This window comes from Ciconia boyciana, chromosome 8 (assembly GCF_034638445.1).
Source record: "Ciconia boyciana chromosome 8, ASM3463844v1, whole genome shotgun sequence".
NCBI classification, from domain to species: domain Eukaryota; kingdom Metazoa; phylum Chordata; class Aves; order Ciconiiformes; family Ciconiidae; genus Ciconia; species Ciconia boyciana.
This window is the reverse complement of record NC_132941.1, coordinates 6,016,575-6,036,482: the sequence shown is the minus strand read 5'-3', so window position 1 is coordinate 6,036,482 and position 19,908 is coordinate 6,016,575. Positions and strand designations below refer to the sequence as shown.

Sequence of the window (19,908 nt, the reverse complement as noted above, 5' to 3'; positions counted from 1 at the left end):
TCACAACTTGTTTAAGAACATGAAGTCCTATCCAAGTAATAGCTGGAAATAAGTTGCTTGATTTTTCTATCCCCAAAGACAAATTCTTGTAATAGCAAAAGTGTAAAATCCAACAAAGAGAGGCTTGATACTTTCAGATACTCCAGCCACTTCATAGTGGAAAAAAGGCATACTGACAGTGAAACTATTTGGGGTAAATAATGAGGACAGACTTCTCAGAAATAAACTGGCATGGATTTGGCCATGAGATGTCAGATTCATAACTTGGGAAATGAAAGCCTCTATATACTAGAGCGCAGGCCGTAGCCCAGCAGTGGCAATTCAGCCTTCTGAGCCACAGGGATTTCTTTATAAGCAGTGGTATATTAAATGTGGAATGGGGTAGGCCAAAGGGACAGCAGTAAAACAGAGACAACGTGCAGTGACCAAAAATGAGCTAAAGCCAGACACTAATTACTTTGCAGTAATTTTGTTTTCCTTTAGAGTTGACAAATACCTCTTGCTCCTGGAAGGTAAATGCTTTTCCTATCACTTAGGTTTTACATCTAGCACTTTTTTTTTTTTTTAGTTTAACTGAAGCTGGGGAGAAAGCAGGCTTTGTCTATTTCTCCGATTTAGTACCTTTATCAATGTGACGATGAGAGGTGGATTTTTATACTGTGCACATCGCTGGAGTGGGCTGAGGAAGAGCACTTTTAGACAGGCCTAGGTCAACAAAACAGATTCATCCGTCACATCTGCCAGAATGGAAAGATAGTTGTCTCGATGCTCGGTCAATCCGAGACCTTTCTGTTGAGTCAACTGACAAGATTGCAGATATTTGTGACAATGAGGACACTTATCCACTAGTAAGTGGACTGAAGACCACCTACACATTTGGCGGTGGGTCTTCAGCTTAGGAAGCTCTAAGCTTTTGAACACCAGCATATAGCTATTTGCAGTCCTCTTCTCCTTATCAGTTGAGAATCGTTACCAAAAACTAAGCTAGAATGAGATAAAATAACAAAAGAAAGGGATTCTGAGGTGATAATGGTGGAAGGTGCGAGAGTCAGTAGAAAGTACAGTAAAGAAACCCATGACAAGTCATGATAAATGGGTCGTTATAAAATTCATGTTTAGGCTGCACCAGTCTGGGGATAATGCCATTCGTCATGGCAACACTGGGGCACTAATGAGCCCTCATTGCATATTCATGGCTTTGGCGTCTCTCTTCTCTCTGCCTCCCTCCCACCCCGAACCAATGCCTGGTAAATATCTCCACCTCAAGCTGAAACTCGACTTAGGCTGCTTTTTTTTTATTTGTTATGTTGCAGCAATTACACTGTAAAAGTGCTGCACAAGATTGATTGCTCTGATCTGTAGTTCAATTGTAAATTAGAATACACATCCCCCTGGGGACACACGGCCCCTATTTGTGATTAAGAAAAAAGCCCCATAATAGACTAATAGCTAAAGTTCTCTCTCTTTTACTTTCAGGCAATTAGCTTGATGAAATGGCCTCTTTTTGTGTACCCTGGAAGTGTAAACCGATATCATAATGAAGTATATGATGTTTATTCTATTATTTTCACCTTGCCATGTATGCAGGAATGCATAAATAATGGCTGCTTTGTCTAGTACATTTACTGATTCAGAAGTAAACTATGTCTTAAAGATGCAGTGTATGATCCTGCAGCCTTATGTTAAGCTGGGCACTGTGACTAGTCCCTATAAAAACTAATGTTCTGCCTAAAGAAGTTGGACACCATTTTTAGTCAGGTGATTAAATACTGTTTGCAAGACACTTTCATTTATAAAGAACCTTAATTGGAAAATCCTCCTAATAACCTTGTGAGAAAAATAAGGTATCTCCATTTTACAGAAAGGAAAACTGATGGGGAGATGCTGAACATGTTGCACAAGCCCACACAGGACCTCAGTAAGTGCTTAAGAAATCCTAGCTCCTTGAACTTTTTTTCAGGCAATCAGAAGCTCCCTTTCCTCTCTCTTGTAAAGTGTTATTAATGTTGTCCTGGATGGTTCATGGAGTGGCTCTGACCTTAGCTTGCCTCAAAGACGTAAAGCTCCATGGTGTCACGGTTGCCTTCATTCCCATGTGACATACATGGCTAAAGCTCTTTCACCTGAATCCAAGGTGGATATGGTCATGCCCATACTCAATATCATGTGTAGGATGTTGGCTTTCCCAAGGCTCAATTTGAGCTGTCAGTCTGAGCAAATGAGTCATGTTGTGCAATAGCATTATAACACTGTGATGGTGTTCGTGCAGTTGAGCTCAAGATAAATATCTGGGAAGAAAACTGCCGTATGATGATAGCTCTGGGCATATCATCTGCTTTGTGACAAAAGGTGCCTCTGCATTAGCATTTCACTTTGGCCCAGGAGTGCCCTTTTGAAGTGAATCCTCCAAATGACCCTGCTTACCCCACAACGCAAGGCAGTCTTGGAGCACGCAAACTGAATTCTTTTGCGTGAAATTAAACCAGATTATGTGGTCTGGGAGCTCCAGCAGCTAATGGGAATTCAGTCCACAGGAGCATGTTAGAGCTAGTCCGAGTAAACTTCTGACATGCAGTGACCTGAGGCCAGTCCCTGCTCTTCAGCGCACAGTGTAGACGTACCTTTATTTGCCTATTTGTTAAGTGAAGTGGGGTTCCTATCCAAGGATTTATGAGAAGCTCAGATAGTAAGGGAGGACACGTGAAATAGCCTGCAAAACCTGCGTGAGAAAATACACTGGTTTATGTATAACCTGATCAGTTTATCTGCAGCAGAAATATTTTCATTTAGTTTAAATTCTGTGTGAGTGAGGTTCTGTAGGGGAATATAACAGAGTTTGGAAACATTTTGCTAAGAAGCACTACCAGTGCAAACCTTTAAAGGGTAACACTCTGTACATGGCTACAATACCATATTCTGTTTAAACTTGTTCATCATTGTCTTCTTGCATGACAGCCTTGGCATTTAAAATATGTTAGGGGTGACACAATACTTTCACCTGGTGCAGACATATATCACTGGAAGGATGTTCTCATAAACAAAGTGCTGCAGGCTATGATCTTATCATTCTCCTCTTCCTTCTTCTCAGTTCAGTTCAATGACAAACACGTATTTCTCTTCTTTGCTCCAGTTTCTGGTCTAGAGAAGCCTGGTGTTGGAGCAACAGATGATGTTGCAAATCAGGAATGACAAGCATTGGTGGTGGCAAGGAACCGAGGGGGCAGCAAGCATGCAACATAATTTATAATGCTTCAGCTGGTGCACGAATTCTATATGGCACTGCAATTTTATAGCATGAGCAAAAGTTTACTCACGTGCATGCCTGCACACGCATGTTTTTTTGAGAAAGACATAAAGCAAATTAGAGTGTTCACATGTAATTAGCTCACTATTAGTGTGGTTCAGCTGAGGCGATAGGTAGACAGTAAACTTTGAGATAGCTCGCAGATAAAAGGACTGAGGGTGTTCTGGAGAAAGCTGGAGGTAATAGTTCAGAAGAGAAATTCCTGACAAATTGAGCAGGCATCTAAGGATGTTCTTGCCCTACACCATTAGCACAGCACAGTGTAGCTACACAGGTCTTCCCTCTCTCCCCTGCAAAGCTTAACCCTTCCTGGCATCCAGGGCTCTTTCTCCTTGGATAGCCCACTTTTAAATTATTTAAGTATTAATCTTAATTTTCTGTTTAAACACATTTGTCTGGACTAAAGCTGTGAGAAATTCCCTGCTCATGCTTCCTGCCGTCCTTCTTGTAACAGCGTATGAAACAGGGACTATAACCCCTGTAGAGGCCAGAATACCTCCAGTTATTTATCTAAGTGTACATGACCAGGTCTAGTAAAAACATTATCAGATACCATACGTAAGCATCACACTTGGAAAGAAACTCAAAGTGTGTCCGAGTTCAAGTCTTTGCAACTTCTATGAAAATGTGGGTATTTTACTAAATCTTTGTGCTAAATGAAAATGTCATTATATTTTTCTCTCATTTTCTAGCTGGCAGGGAAGTGCTTTTTTCTGTCCTTTGGGAGTTTTCAAGACTTCATTTTTTTCAACTAATTCTCTGGCTAAACCAATAAGCTGCTAAAAAAATAAAAAATCAGATTGAGTCATTTGCTTCAGTAATTTCAAAATATTTCATTTTTTGCTTTCACTTATAAATTAAAAATTAAAACCAAAACATATTTCAAAGCAAATAAATGTTCATTAAGAAAAATATCTATGAGGACACTTGCAATGCTTTTGAAGCATCTTTAACATCTTTTTTTTTCAGTTGAGAAGCCTCATGAAAACCACATTTTTCCCTCTAAACCTTTTTGCCTGTTTGGCATTTTCCAATACAAAGTTTTCATGGAAAACCCCACACATAATCCACTTTTATCATCAATTTAGTATCTCAGGGTGTTCTTGTTTGGGATGGCTTCTGAGGAGGAATAATTGAGAACTTCATGCTCTGAGTTGATCCAGCACTGAAAATTTCAAATACTGATGAAATTATCTGTACTTCTGAGCATCTGTTCATGTAAAAGCTTACATTTCTCGAGACCTGTGTACCTCTGGCCTGTTGTTCCATCCATTACTCTCAAATAGGACTCATCTCAAGTGTTTCTGTGGAAGTAAAAATTTGTCATAGGTTTTGCACAACTTGTACTCTGTTTCTTTACCAGTGTGTAAACTCTGTAGCAAGTCTGTCAGGACTCCATCCTGCGAGGAAAACGCACACTTGATAGATCACAGGAAATTGTTTTCTTTTCTGTCATGCCAGACACAGAATTCACCAAACAGGCAGAACTAGCACTGCTGGAGTGGGTAAAGCCATATTCACTAAAGAACATGCTATTTTTTTGTAGACAAGGAATTGCTTCTCAGCGTACAATTAGCAACATTCAGTAAATAGTAATTCTTTAAGCCACAGAGAAAATTACCACTTCTAGTTTTAACGCTCATTTGTTCAAGGCTTATGTACGCATTTGTCATAAACAAAAGTTGGAGTAAATTCTCTACAGAAGAAATATTGAATCAAGAGTGCAAGATTGTGTTGATGTTTCGGTTCATCTTGAAGGAGGGAACCTTCTGCTGTAGATCTCAAGTGATGCTCAAGGGAAAGAACAGCACGTACGAGGAGGAGAGCCAGCATGCCAGTGGCCGAGAGCCTACCACTAGAGATAAAGCGTGGGGACTGTGACGAGGTAAGGGCCCTCACAAGCCACTCAGCAAATGCTTTCTTTGCAACTCTTGCTGCCCTTCTTCCCAAGGCCCATCCTGTTTGTTTTCCTCCTCCCACTCTGCAAAGTGACAAGAAAACCTGAGGCTTTTCACCGGTTTCTGGAGAGAGGAGCAAGCTCTCAAACAACAATTTGTCTTGCCTAGAAGTAGCTGTGCTGGGTTAGACCAAAGGTCCAGCTAGCCCCTCACCCTGGCTGTGGTAGAAACCCCTAGCAGATACACAGAAAAATGTCAAAAGTCAAACACAAAGTAATTCTTCTCCTGATGTATTTTCCTTGTTCCTATCACTTGGTGCATTACAGAGTCTGACGGTAGAAGCTGCATAAAACAAGAATGTTTAACGGTATCAAAGGAACTATCTTGCATGAATTTCTAGTCCTTTTTTAATCTGATTATATTTTTGGTATTCTGTGGCAGAAAGCCCCACAATTTAATTGTGCTACATAACAAATAGAAAATTTTGTTCACTTTAAATCTCTTTTGCTCCTTGTACTAAGATAGCTAATAAATATTCCCCTCTTCAGAAGATTCTTCATAACTTTTGTCATTGTATAAATCTCAGGCACCTTTTTTCAAAGAGTTTTAAATTTATCTAGTTTTTCCTCACACGGAAACAGATACATACAATTACCCACAAGACAACCACTATCAAACCCAACTGTTGTTACAGAGATTGAAACTCTTCCAAAAATTAATTTATTTAAAATAATCCTAACAGTGCAAATATCCAAAGATCAGGCAGATCTATAAAACCTGCCTGCAGCAAAATCATGCAATTAGAATCATGCTCATAAGTGTTGGAGTCTTAAAACATTAATAGATCATTTTAATGGAAGGAGTTATTAAAATTGTATTTGATTTGCATTATTACAACACTGAATGCACTATGGAAAACTGAGTTCATGAGAGAAGTGCAGCACAAAACAGATTCTTATTATCTGAGTCGGAACTTTAAAATAGACCATGCTTTACAGTTCTGCCTGAATTTTCTTTAGTTTTATTTCTCTTCTAAATTGATAAGAACTCCCATTTTTATATTAGAAATAGAAAATGAGGAGGAGGATAAGAAAATAGCTGGATTGAAATAAAGCCTCAGAAAAGTAATTTGAGGAGCAAAAAGTCCTTCCCAATGTAAGTAATTTTTATCATATATGAGATGTGTTGTTCTGATCATAACCACTATCAAAAGTCCCATGAATTGCAAGGTTTCTGTAGATGATTTAGGAAAAAGTTGCCCCAAATGTGGAAGCAATTATAAAGAAATTCATGACTCATTAGTAAGCATTCCTTGTTTTATTTCTGTTACAAGTAGACTGTAATTTCTGGATCTCTGACATATTTTCTATTTGGCACTTACCCTCCCTGATGTGTTTATAAAATCCCCCATTTCATTAGTGGGACATCACCAGCAAATCTGATGTACAAATGTCTTCCTTAATCCAGTAGAAAGCAGAGTTTGTTGGAGTCAATGGAATCACTTCCTTCATTTCCAACAGACTTAGGAATAAACCTGCAAGGGTTAAAAAAAAAAATATGCAACCATAATCACAAAGTGGAGGAAGGAGTACAGTGAATTTGCTCTGCCGCTGAGATATTTTTAGTTTTGTATTCTTTAGAATCCCTGTAAAGGTACATCCCTCATGCACAGTTGTCGAAAATAGCGTTTAGGCATTTAGACTTGAGTTGATTTAAGCCAGTACAGAAGTGTGCTCTAAATTTTTCAGGGCAGTGCAAATGTGCAAAAAGGGTGTCTTCATGTTCAAAAGCTCCGTATCATTTAGAAGAACTGTGCCAATAATTTTAAAAAAGGAGACTGTTTCTGTTAAAAACAGAAAGTGTCCTGTAGAAAAAATATTCTCCATCTTTTGAACATAAAATATGGTTTAAAATTCAATGATCAGACCCTTAGCAGGTGTAAATCATCATAGAAATGATGCTGTAACACTCTACATGATATTACCAAATTGTCTTGCTGGTAATTAAGAATATCCTCTATGGAATAAGGACCAATGACAAGAGAAAGTATAAGTTGATATTGTCTCAGCACACATAAGTGGTAGACAGAAATATTCATGTACATAATCTTACACCTAGCCTACATGATACCCAGTGGGCTAAAGTAATAGCAATAGTTATCCTGGAAAAGGCAATTCTCCACAGAAACTAAAAATCTTACGAGTTGTCTGTAAGTTCCTCATAATTATACATGACAAAAATGAGAATAAAACTAACAGGCATGCACTTGGAAAAGGTTTCTTTAAAAACATTTCTTTAAACTTTCTTTACAAATCCAGAGCATATTATACTCAAATGTTTTTCAAGCCAAATTTTCCTGTATTTCATCCCAAGAAAATCAGTATCTCCTCTTTTTCCCCATCTCTTTTCATGGGTTTATTATGTCTATATTCTACAGCCCAGGGAAACATATGTAATTTCTATTACTCAGGAAGGTAATGAAGTCAGTCTGATGAAACATGACAAACTTTTGCTCTGAATTCTGGTGTAAGTTTCAGGGGAAAAGGACACCTCTTAATTCAATAGCCACTTCCATGAAGAGCCATACAAGCCACACTGCCTGCTACAGTGCAGTTCCTTTAACATACCAACATAATGAGTCTTTTCCAGAATCAAACTTTTCTTTGAAAAGCAAGTGCTTCCCTTTCGCAGAATGAAAAGTACATCTCTTTTGATTCTTGTGAAAATTTCTAACAGCTTCCTTAAGGAGATGTCCATTTTGAGCGGTATAGTCTCAGGATCAGGATCTCAGATGTTCATGAAACCTACTCTGACCTATGTGTTCTGCTCATGGCTTTCCCCAGTATGCTATGGGGTTTTGAAATCACTTGTTTTGAATTCAAATTAAGTCACTATGGGGGTGGTAGGTCTAAATTCCATTTAACAAAACATATAGCTGATGATCAATTCCCTGTTTTCTCATTTTGGATATTAAGATCAGTTTTGGTTCCACTATCCCAAAAAGTTTTACAAATAGTCAACTGAGGGAGGAAAAGTGTAGTGCATAGTGGTGATGCTTGGATGCGTGGGTGATATGTCCTATAACTCCAGAATAACCAGATGACATTAAAAGGCCAAATATTTACCATATATGAAGATGAAAAAATAGTCTGTAGAGATTACTCGTGGGAATCTTTATTGCAGATATTGAAGGATATTTTAGGTTAGCAGAAATCAAGAAAGAATTAGGCATATATATATATGATTAGTCTTTGATCTCAGGTAAAATGTGGAAGGCAGAAAATACTGTGTATTAGAGGTCACTGAGCAAGAACCATTACCTAGGCATCAAGTGCAAACATATAACAATCGGAAGACTTTTTCTGAGGTATGAAAAAAATCCACTAACAGCAGGAAGTAGAAATATTTGAATGCTTCTCTTGAAGCCCTCAAAACCAAATCTGCATGCCTCTTTGTAAGGCAGGCTCCAGAACCATCATCCCTCCAGGAGATCTGATCAGCTCCTGATCTCAATATCTGCACAGTCCAAGCAGGGAGACATTGAATATTAGCATCTTTCTGAAGCTGCTTAATGTATTAGGCTCTTTTTTTACCTGTTGATATCCTGACTTCTCCTGTATCATGTAACATGGAGAAGTGTAGTCTTTTTCCTTATTAATATAGAACATAAAACTATCCACATATGAAGACTAGCAAAATGCTGCCTGTTGTAAAATACCAAATATTTTGTATAGAGGGAAAATTCTGTGACCTGTCTACTAAATGAGAAGCACAAACGTGTGTGGACCCCAGTGAACTCATCCCATTTTGTGCATATTGGAGCTTTGCAAATCTCCAGAGTTTTGTGTTTAGCAAAGCAGATGTGCAAATGGAGATCCTGGTGACCTCACCTCTGCGAATCAGGCCTTTGACATACATTACTCTCCTGCTGACAGCAAGAGAAGTTTAGATCAGTTGGCATTTCACACCTGCAACTAATGTAGACGTTGTAACGATATAAGTGAGCATTAGGAATAGAAACGACGCTTTGGATATGAACCAGCTATATTTAATGGGAAAGGTGCAAATCCACATTACGACTCAGGATATGTATTAGCTGCCGCCCTTCTTTAACCTGGAAAGAAAGAATTATATCGAAGGGAACTTACCTCAAAGAGTTTCTCTTTCCTCTGGCAGAAGTGATGATTAGGCTAAAATTGGCCATTGGTTTTATCTGTAGTTGGGGAATATATGATTTAAATTGTACAGCTTCAGCTGGTAGGCCAGTCTCAGCTCAAGGTCCTGATCTACTATAAATACCTCTTCACAATCAATAGAGGAATGAACTTAGAGTAGAGCTGAGGATCTTGCCCTGCTCCCTTGGCCTGGACTGAGCTGACCTGGTAAATATGCGGGAGGATGAGATCTCGCTGAACATCCCGAGTTCTCCGACCCCCCTCTGCCTTGGGAAGTCTGTGCCTCTAGACAGGCTCCTGGGGCCAGGAATTACAACAGCTTTTCACCCACTATTTTCTTGTTGGTAACAGATGCTCTGCACTGCTCCGTGGGCCATTTTGACTTCTACTAATGCTGCAGTATGTATTATCCTGTAATACTCATCACTGATCAGGCTTCTCTTCACTAAAGCACATCTACCAACTGCAGAGCATATGGGGTCGGATATGTTTGTCTGCTGCCTCATCTAGGAGTAACAAATCTTGTTTGGGTGGGTAGAAAGGCACCATCACCCTCTGTATCGGTTTGCTTTAGCCCTGGGAATTCATCTCCACTTGATGGGTTTTGGAGGTTTCTTTGTCAGTGTCTAACAGGTGGCTGCTCTGATGCCTCCCAGCCTACAGTCTGATGCCTCGTGCTTTCTTCCTGGCTGAGAAATGTCACAGATGGAAGTGAGCAGTTTTGTCTCCTCCTGCCAAGCACACGGGGTGGGAACGGGTCACACGGGCACATCTCTCCTTGAAAAGTCAAGGGATGCTACCGCCACCAAAACAGGCCCCTGGGCAGTTACGTGACATCTGGCTTGAGAAAGGAAACCGGTTTGTCACCTCATTGCTTAACAGTGTGATCTCAAGCCAGAGCTGCGGTGTACCTATGGGCGCAAGAGATAAGATTACATTATTAACACAATACTCATCATGTTCTGAAGATATTCTAGTTTCCGACCTCAGAATGTGACACAATATTAAAATGTGGTTACATGAATATTAATGTATAGGTCCTCCTACCAAAGAAAACAAAGCATCTGTCCCTACCCATCCTCCTGATTTCTGTTAGAAGACACAACAGCTCCAAAGTAGATGAGAGCTGTCATAATCCAGGAGCCCTTGGCCTGAAAACTGTATATACATGTAGGAAACACGTTCTTACCTAGAATAATGTAAGCTATAGATGAAGTATGTGTGAATATTGTTGTGTAACATGATTGTATGTATCTACTCTGCAAAATGTATTTTGGATGTAGTTGAGAATAGTAGTACATATGATTCAGAGTAATCGGGTACATTAAAGCATGTAGGAAGGGCATAGAAGAGACAAAGGGTGGTACAGATAAAGGCAGGGAAAAAGGAAAGAGAATCGATGTGGAGACAGCTAAAAGGATGACAGGTGCGACAGGCAGGGTCAGGTAGGACAATTCCAAATAGTTTGTAAGAAGATGGGAAAATGCCTCTCTGGCATTGTACCTTTGTGTTTCTCCACAATGATGTTATAATGCTTTTTCTACTCCTGATGCAAATGAAGCACTGAAGTTCTCTTGATTGTGTCCCCCCCTCCCGCTCCCGTAAGATGTCCTTTACGCTGTGGTGAGATCACTGATGTATTAGTCCATTTTAATCTTTTCAGAAAGAATCCAGGAACTGCGGTGAGATCATGACTGCAGTAATGTCTAAAAGGATGGTTTTATGGAGGAAAGGAGAAATTTTTCCTCTCATTTAGCAAAACTGTAACACAATTTGTGGCTCAAGTGTGTTGGACAAGTTAAGGTTTGTTTATTTTTCTGTTGCGTGTTTTTGCAAAAGGCAGTCTGCTTCACACTCTTTTTTCTAAGTATTGCATAAATGCAACAAAGCTTGCAGACAAAGCACCCCGCTAAAGCAGTTCTCTGTTTGAACAGTCATCTAGAAGCATCGTTACCCATGATACTTCCGCAGTCATACGGTCAAGAGGGAGGTAAAAAAATCAGGCTCCTGTGATGACCTGAACGTCCCCACGTTAGACCTTCTGCATCATCCAGAGGGCAGATGCCTCACTGAGAACGTCCCAGTTCCCATCTCTTTCAAGGAGAAAAATCCTTGGGGCATCCCCCAGGGCCATGGTATCACTGTCTAATATGATGTATTTGTGCCTCACTGATCAATGGAGTAATGCCAGGCATGAATTTGGACCATGACGTTTCAGGTAATGACAGTGATTCAGAAGTGCCAAACTTTCACTGTTACTCTGATTTTACCTCCAGTCTTTTCCACTCTGTTTGCTAAGTGAAGTGGCAAGACTTAATGATATAATTCTGAAAGGTCTCTGGATGGATTTAGTACTGGAAAGAAATATGTAGACAGATGGAATAATATGCCTTGCTTTACCGTGGCCAATGTATTCTATTTTAATGTGTTCTAATGAACTTAAAAATGACTCCCCAGTGTGCTTGCTGCCTGGGTCAGAGAGGTTATTTTGAGTTTGCCATCTTCCTGGATTCTTGAGATAATTCCCTCCGGATTTGTTGGGTCAACAACAAAGTGCTGATAACAAATACACTGTTGCTTTAATCCAGTGCTGTGCTTTCTCCCTCTTTGCAATGTGGATTTGTGCATACTAAAAGTTACACTGCTCCTAGTTTAACAACTTTAGGGCATTAGTGACATGCAGCATAAAACCAGTTCCCCTTTCCTACCTAGAGACCAAATATCCTGGATGATCTGTGTGACACAGCGGATGCCACAGGTTTAGCTTTGCTCAAAGAGTTTAAGAGCTTTAGTTACCCAGAGAGGAGTGGGAGATTAATGGCATTAATTGATAGTGATAGGGAACTGTGGGCTGTAAATCCCATTGCAAGCAAAGAAGAGCCCACCTCTACATACTACTAATATACATAACTATAGAAAGCCTTCCTATTTAAAAAGACTAATTAATAATGCTTAGTGGTCTGAATTTCTAAGTATGAATTGTCAGGGATTTCGGCGGGCTTAGAGAGGTGGGGAAATGGGTTAACATTGCATTGTTTAAAATTACAGGGGTTTAAATTGTTTAAAACGATAAGTAGATAGGGTTTCCATGCCAGATTTGAGACATTTGTTCTCTTTTATTTGTACTAAAACTTTGGCTTGAGCTCACATTGTCATTCTACCCAGACTGCTTCCCAGACGAGATAATTTGTCTACCTGTGTTCCATTTTAGGCCTTGGTTTTAATTTGAGGATGATTCCTGCTAATACCAAAGACTGGATAGGACATCCATTAAAAGTCTACACAGCAATTGAAATGGAAAATTCCAAAAGAAACCCTATTAGAGTTTTTCTCCATCAAATCAACATTACAGACTTCTTATGCATTTCTTAATTAGACATTGATATTAACTGGACTGTTGCATGATTTAAATCTAGCTCTTAATCTCAGCTATTCTATGCTGCTGTAGTTTTTATGACATCCAACTAGCGACTGCTTTATGCATTAATCTATCTGGAAAACCACCTTCACTTTTTTTTTTTGTCTTTTTTTAGAAGAATAAAGGCCCCAAGAAGGAAATGAAAGCTTTTGGGTTCAGCCATTAGTAATTTTCTGCTTAGTATTTGAAAAATTGCTTATTTTAATTGCTTCATAGAAGAAAAAGATATCAAAGCTAACGTTCTTTCTCTCCAAACTTTGTAATTATTTCTCTCAGACTCTTATTTGAAATGCCTTGAAAGGATTTTCATTGAAATGTAGATTTCTTCTCTTTCAAAAATACTTTTATTCCCCCATGCTTCTTTCCCTTTTTTTCTAGTGACTTCCTCTCTAGATTTAGAGCAAAATACATAGACTCCAATCTCTGGACACTGCAGCATGTGTCACACAGAAGTCCCTTAAGTGCCATCTTCTTTAAAACTAACCTTCCTGTGGCCTAGAGACTGTGCTGGCAATTGGCCATAGGTCTTAGACAGCCTGGTATCCTTGGGCTTCCTCCACGGACAGTAAAGAAGAGTCATAGGTGTTATAGGAGTTTGCTGTATCACAGTCCTACTCATTCTGACAATTGCTGTGCGATTTGCTTATTAATATCACTACCAAAATCAGGGAAGCCTAATGGAAAATTTTCATCAATGTTAGTGAGCATGTCAGTGAATCCAAGTTCGGGGCTTGTGATAAATTCTAGGGACAGGTAAGTTTTGTATAGTTTCAGGTTCAGTTTCCAGCAGTATAAATCCTAAAAATCCTAATCCAGGAAGGAATTTGCTCACCAAACGCTGTAGTTAGTTCTGTATTGTATTTAAATATCAGTAGCACAAAGCTTCAGGACCATGTTGGCCTCATCAGTAATCCTTGATACCAATATAGCAATAGTAGCAAGCAGTTCTTTATTTCTCCTATACATTTTCAGGGAACATTATTTACTAATAGATTATGATCTGGTCAAAATGATCTATACATTCATTACATCTAGAGTGGGCTTTCATAACTCACAGTATCTAAGAATGAGGCAAAACTCGCATTTGTTTATAGTGCAGCAATTCTGCTCAGCACAAAAAGGCACAGAGAAAATACTGTCCTAAGCACCTTGTGATCTGCTCCGAGTCCCAGGTGATTTCTCATGCCAGCTCAAAAACATCTTCAAGAGCCTCAGAAGAGTGGGGAGCTGGCTACCTCAGAGACCCTCAAAATATAGCTGTTCTCTCTGCAAATAAGTGGCCCCGCAAGCCTAGCGCGGTCATGGCTGAGGTTATCTCGTAGGGGCAATCTTCATAGTGGAACAAAACATTTTGAGAAGAGAAGATTGAAGTGAAGCTCAAGCATTCTCAGTATCAGATTTTACACACATTTTTTGTAATAACACAAAAGGAAGAAAGAGAACAAGAAAATGAGTTAGAGGAAGATGGAGAGAGAGGGGGTCTATTAAGAAAAGCTACTTTTTTACTCTCTGAATTTACAGTCCTGATAGACATCTTTATTCAAAAATACTCATTTTTTTATATTCAGATACTACAGTTTTCAATACTAGTTCCTAGATTTGTCTGGACAGATTACCCTCTTATTCCCACAATGAAACTTAATTATCCTTTTTATATCGTCAGATACTTTCAGTCATTTCCTGAGCTGTTTCTGGGGACAGAGAGCAGCTGATGGGTCAGTCAGTAAAGCAAGTACTGTGCATCCCTGTTGGCCACACATTTTTGAAGGCAGAAGCCCTTTGGCCCCAGGTCTCCTTAGAAAGATTTTGAGCACTAGTACAAGTATTTTGCTCGTATCTACTTTTGCTGAGCTTTTTTTGACTAGGCAGAGACTTGTAATTTTCTCAGCACCTTTCTGTGTATTACTTGGAAGCATCTAAATGTGAGTAACTCACCTGGAACCTGTAGAAGGATATTTGAATGATTCATCTCTGAGACAAGAATAACCCCTCATGAAATCCAGGATGGAAATGACTGCATGGTTTAAAACATACCTTCCCGTATCACTGCTGTTGCAGCAGGAAGGAATGGGTCCACGTAGTTAAAGTCCAAATGACTAAATAAATTGTTTCAAAGCAGCAGTAGTAGCACAGAGGGCTGTATAAGTTGCTGGTATTGAGTAGTTACTAGACTTCAGGACACTTCATTGATTTCGTCTGTAAAGAAACCTATAACACACATTATCTGTTATCACTACCTTCTATGTCTGAGCAAAACTACCAAAGAGTAAAGCACTAGTCAAAGTGGAAAAGTTGCATAAGGTAACCCAAGACTTGCAGGTACTAAAGAGAAAATTATAATGAGTGTCCGTTTGGTCTTTGAGAGTTATTTTTTAGCTCTTATATTTTTAAAAAATATTCTTTTTGTCTCAATTACTTGAATAAGAAAGTAGAGAAATATTACAATAAATTAAAATATAAATAGGCTTAAGAAAATCATCCATTTCATCAGAAAGTAGGGAGACAGCACAACTGATGTGTGTTATAGAATCCTTTATGAATGAAATGCTAAATCACAAAGGGCTGACCTGGTAAAATAATTTTAGTGTATAAATAGAGCAGGTGTTGCTATGACACACAGGTATGCTTTATTGGATTGAACAAGTAGTGGTCAAACACAGTTTCACAACTAGGCTGGGATTAACGACAAACTTTGTACAGACTTTATACATTGTATAAAACCCGAATTGAACAAAAATCCACTTACGCTGGAATAGTATTCATATTCCAGTCACATATCTGCGTGAAAGTTGCTTCTTCCAAATCCAACTTGTGACCCCAGCCTGAAAGCAGAGAACAGGATGCCACAGTATCACTGAGACCGCATAGTCTGTCATACCACAACCAGAGATTAAGATGGCATTGCGGAATAAAACACAAGTTTCTCCGTCACACCCAACCTACATTTTTTCCTGATGAGTTTATCGCTCTTAATAATCTCCACTAGCCTGAGAGAACAGATAATGTTTTCTATAAATACAATAAATAGTGCTTCAAAGGACATGGCATTTATTCAATTCGTCATTTCAGTGATTCAAAATAAATGTAAAAATAAAAGATGTCTAAAGCAACAGCAGCAGGATCCCAGGAGAGAGAGCCTCAGGCTGAGTCCCCATTTCTGCTGCTGATGGGTTCTGCCATCTTAGACCAGTCACTTCAACCTTCAGCCTGAGTGCATTTATGTGCCTCCATAAAGCAGATAGTTAGCACCTTTTATAGGGATTTTACAGTACAGTGTACTGTACAATCTGTACAGTGCATGGCAATAAACTAGGTCCTGATCTTAACTGTGCCCTCACTCCGTGTGACTGAAAAACGAGTGATAAAACATAATAATAAGCTCTGAATAATTATGCATTGTCTTTATAGTGAAGCAGGCCTTGAGCATTGTGAGCTCTCCACTGGGAGAAGTCCCATTTAAAAAATCTCCCTGGCATAAAAATGAATCAGATCCTGTCACATGAATGGCCTGCATTTACTATTCTTTCCATTTACCTTCTAGTCTTTCATTTTCTCAGTTGACTTGTGCCTGTTCCCTGGTTGTCAGCAGGAACTGGGTAACAAGAACTTGCTGGAGATGGAGTATTAAATAAATAAGCAAACAAACAGAAAGAACTGCTGACTCGGCAGATGCACTATTACAACCATGATGTAAAACTATCAAACAACAAATGCAACTTCTGAATGTCTCATGATTCACATCACAAACAGCAAGGGAGAAAAGCGAAAGAGGATTTTGCCCAGTGCTAATGAAATTGGAACAACACTGGATTTTGAGATCATAAGAAATTCAGGATGGGTCGAGGTTGAATTCTTGGTCTGTCTGAGCAGCAAATGTTCTCCTTCCTGTAACCGTTGCAACGTTAAGCACTGCATCCATCATCTGTAAAAAGGCAGCACTTGGCCTACCCTCATAGTAAGGACCACTCCACTATAGCCAGGAAAATCAGTCAGCATCTCAGGCCTAGGACATTGAAAATGTTTGGGAAGTTCAGGAGAACACTTCTCTCCTCCAGAGCTCCCGACAGGTCTAAGTGTGATACCCAGGCTGCCTATTTCATCTGGGAGACGGGGAAGGCACATGCTGCCTAGACTTTGAAGCTCTTGGAAAAGGTAACAGTTCATACCTGCTGCATTGGGCTTGCCCCAGGTATGGGACATCTCCCCCAGGGAGATGGAGCAAAACAGAACAGGGCAGAGGCAGAAACACCACAAGTAACCGAATGGATGTTTTGGTGGGAAGAAGGGGAGATTAATTATGGGAAAAATCTGCTGGCCATTAGGTGTCCTGGAGCAACTATTACGACACTGAAGCAGTGGGTTTCCATGTGGTTTTAAGACATCTGCCCTAAGGAAGCATTTGCAATTGAAACTGCGTCCTCTTTTTCTTAACTCTGATTCCCATGGGCCAGCAGTTGCCTTGCTAAATGAAATGTTTCTTTAGGGAGACCGGCTGGCCTCAGGGATCGGTAATGCAATATAGTGCCTTTCATCTCTCACCCATGAACCCAAGTCAAACAGAGTTTGGTAAACGGGCAATAACCCTTACCATCCCAGGGGCTGTTTGGTGACCTGTGCGAAATGAGGAGGGTCATCTCTCTGTCTGTTTACTAGAAGGCAAGTGTCAACTTCACCATAAAAAGGGACACCGTTACTACTCATTAGCACCCAATTTAACGTTTTTAAGCCAAGAGAATGAGCCCAAAAAACTCAACCAGCTTCTTACGCAACGGTGGTCCCAGTACTTCAGGGCTTGAAATACATTAATGAGGACAGTTGCATTGCAAACCAGGGTGTGCCTCTCCTGTGGACAAGAAATCCAAGTCTGAGCTACTCATAGCAGCGTGTGATTGCAGTTCTCCCCAGATCTACGTGGAAATCCCCAGGAAGAATGGTTCAGTTTTTCAGTGCAGCAGGCACCGAAGCATGGCCATGAAGTTACAGAAAGCTGCAGATTTCTGCAAATCTGCATAAATGCAGATTTAAATAGGTCTTAAATAGACACAGGTAACCTCCATCGGGACACAGCAACCAGCACTGATATAGTTAATGTGCTGAGAAATCCTTCACAGGAAGGCTCTGTTCCCTCACCCATCATGAATGTACTGTTCTGGTTACCAAAATAGCTGTATTTTGGAAGGGTTGAAGGCCAGAAACTCACTTTGGTACCAATTCTTGCCCTATGCACTGCTCATTTTAAGGTCAGACTTTTCACATCAGGAACCTGTTAGAAGAAAGAGGAATCACTTTAAAAGTTGTTGCCACTCTGGGGGTTACCCTGGAAGGTCTGAGAGGGGAAAGGGAAGGGCAGGGGCAGATGTGGCCAAACACTTGGCCACATGAAAAACCAGCTGCCCCTAAATTTCAATAGATCTGCATAAACCTCTGAAACCCACCCAAAACTCCAGCCAGCTTGTTCTTACTTACAGTGTTTCCCATCACCACTATCATTTTGTACCCCTTCGATGCCACAGCAATGATAACATTGTCGTTGTCAACTCTGAGTTACTGTTTAATCCCTACTATCTTGATTAATTGCATTGAATTGGTATACCTGTGTTAATTAAACAGAAGATGGCCGAGGCAGTTTTTACTTCCTATTCTTTTGTGTAGATCATTTCCCAGGGCTTCACAGGTTGTGGAAAAATAACAATACAGACACACCACACATCATATTTCAGCTCAGCTGATAAAGCTATTTTACTCATCCAGTAGCCCATGATTTTTTTTGCATATCACAGTATAGGCTTAATTACCATGCTGTTGCTGCATGGCAGCTCCCCTCACTTTTTTTTTTTTATTTGTATTACTTGCAAGTTGTAATCATGTTTTCCTGTCATCCCTGAGCAATGTGCATGCGTGCGTGTGTACGGGCAAATGCCAAGCCTGGAAAGGAAATTTGATGCGTGTCCATGAATTGGAGTTTTCAAACTTTGGCTGAAGATTAGTACATGTAAACATAGCTCTGCCCCCTTCATCTTGGATAATTGGTCACAAATGCTACTTGACACTTCTCAAATCAGACACTTTACATACTTCTGAGCATAGCTGAACTTTTTTGGCAGGAATTAATTTGCTTTGCAACTCAGCCGCTCATTCCTGGCCCGATGTCTACTCCAGTGATTTCAGTGCAATGTTCTGCCAGTGCGAGAAGCACAGAGGCAGGACCAGATCTGTTTGCTAGCGTTGACGAGCCTGGCTTTGTTGACTCCCTCAGAAATACAATTACTGCAGCTAACGTTCTGCCCTTTGCCAGCCTTGATTAACAGTGGGATTTTTACCTTCAGATCCCTCTCTCTATTCCAATTACTGTACAAGTTACATCGCATCAGGGGACATCTCAGAAAAATGAAGAAGGCAATGTAGCATCACCAGAAAATGCAACTTCTGACACACCAGGACCCTTCCACAGCAGCATCAGCTTTATGGGAGATGGCTACAGACACCATCCGCCCCCAAAGAGGTTGTCTCAATTTTCTCATACCTCTCCTGCAAACAGTGCATGCTCCAGCAGAGAAGGGGAATCCATTTCTGAAGTACTGATGAAGTTTGAAGTAGCTACAGAATTGCATGCTATTAAACAGCCTCCTGTTTGCTCTGACATTGCTGTGTGTTTACTCACTGTGCACCGGTACTGCAAGAGCTGAGCAGACCATATGCTCACTTAGAAGGGCTGCCAGGTCTCGGGGAGCATTACTGTGCCTATTCCAGGAGGGGTTTGGGGCAGGAACACGTTCCATAAAGGTTTTCACTAGGAATATTGTATTTTATCCGGTGATTTATTTCTGTCCAGCCTCTGGACTAAATGGCAGTTTATCAGCATATCCATGTACATCTATGAATAACCAATGGAAAATATCATTCACCCTTTATTCACTGGGATGTTGAGAAGCTGCAGCATATTAAAAATATTTGTCAGTTTGTTCTTTTTGGCTATCAAGTGGGATGTGTGCCAGCATGCCCTCCTCGTGCTGGCTGCTTCATCCAGAAAACAGAGAGAAAATGATGAAACAATGTCAGTTCTAGAAGAGGACAAAGGTTCGCATGGGTCATTTTAGCGTTATTGTCTTGCTC

General features: G+C 40.1%; 1 long non-coding RNA gene across 4 annotated transcripts in view; it reads right to left on the bottom strand.

The window, feature by feature from the left end:
• Window positions 1-6,423: 6,423 nt before the first annotated feature.
• LOC140656227 (uncharacterized) overlaps window positions 6,424-19,908 on the bottom strand; it is a 33,292-nt gene continuing 19,807 nt past the window's right edge. For 2 of the 4 annotated variants that reach the window (XR_012044023.1, XR_012044024.1), the window contains exons 6-9: window positions 15,542-15,617; window positions 14,830-15,003; window positions 9,351-10,288; window positions 6,424-6,736 (exon numbers count right to left, since the gene is read on the bottom strand). This is a non-coding gene — a long non-coding RNA (uncharacterized lncRNA). Of the gene's footprint in view, window positions 6,737-9,350; window positions 10,289-14,829; window positions 15,004-15,541; window positions 15,618-17,562; window positions 19,670-19,908 lie in introns of those variants that run through there. The other 2 variants (XR_012044025.1, XR_012044026.1) reach the window with 2 other exon arrangements.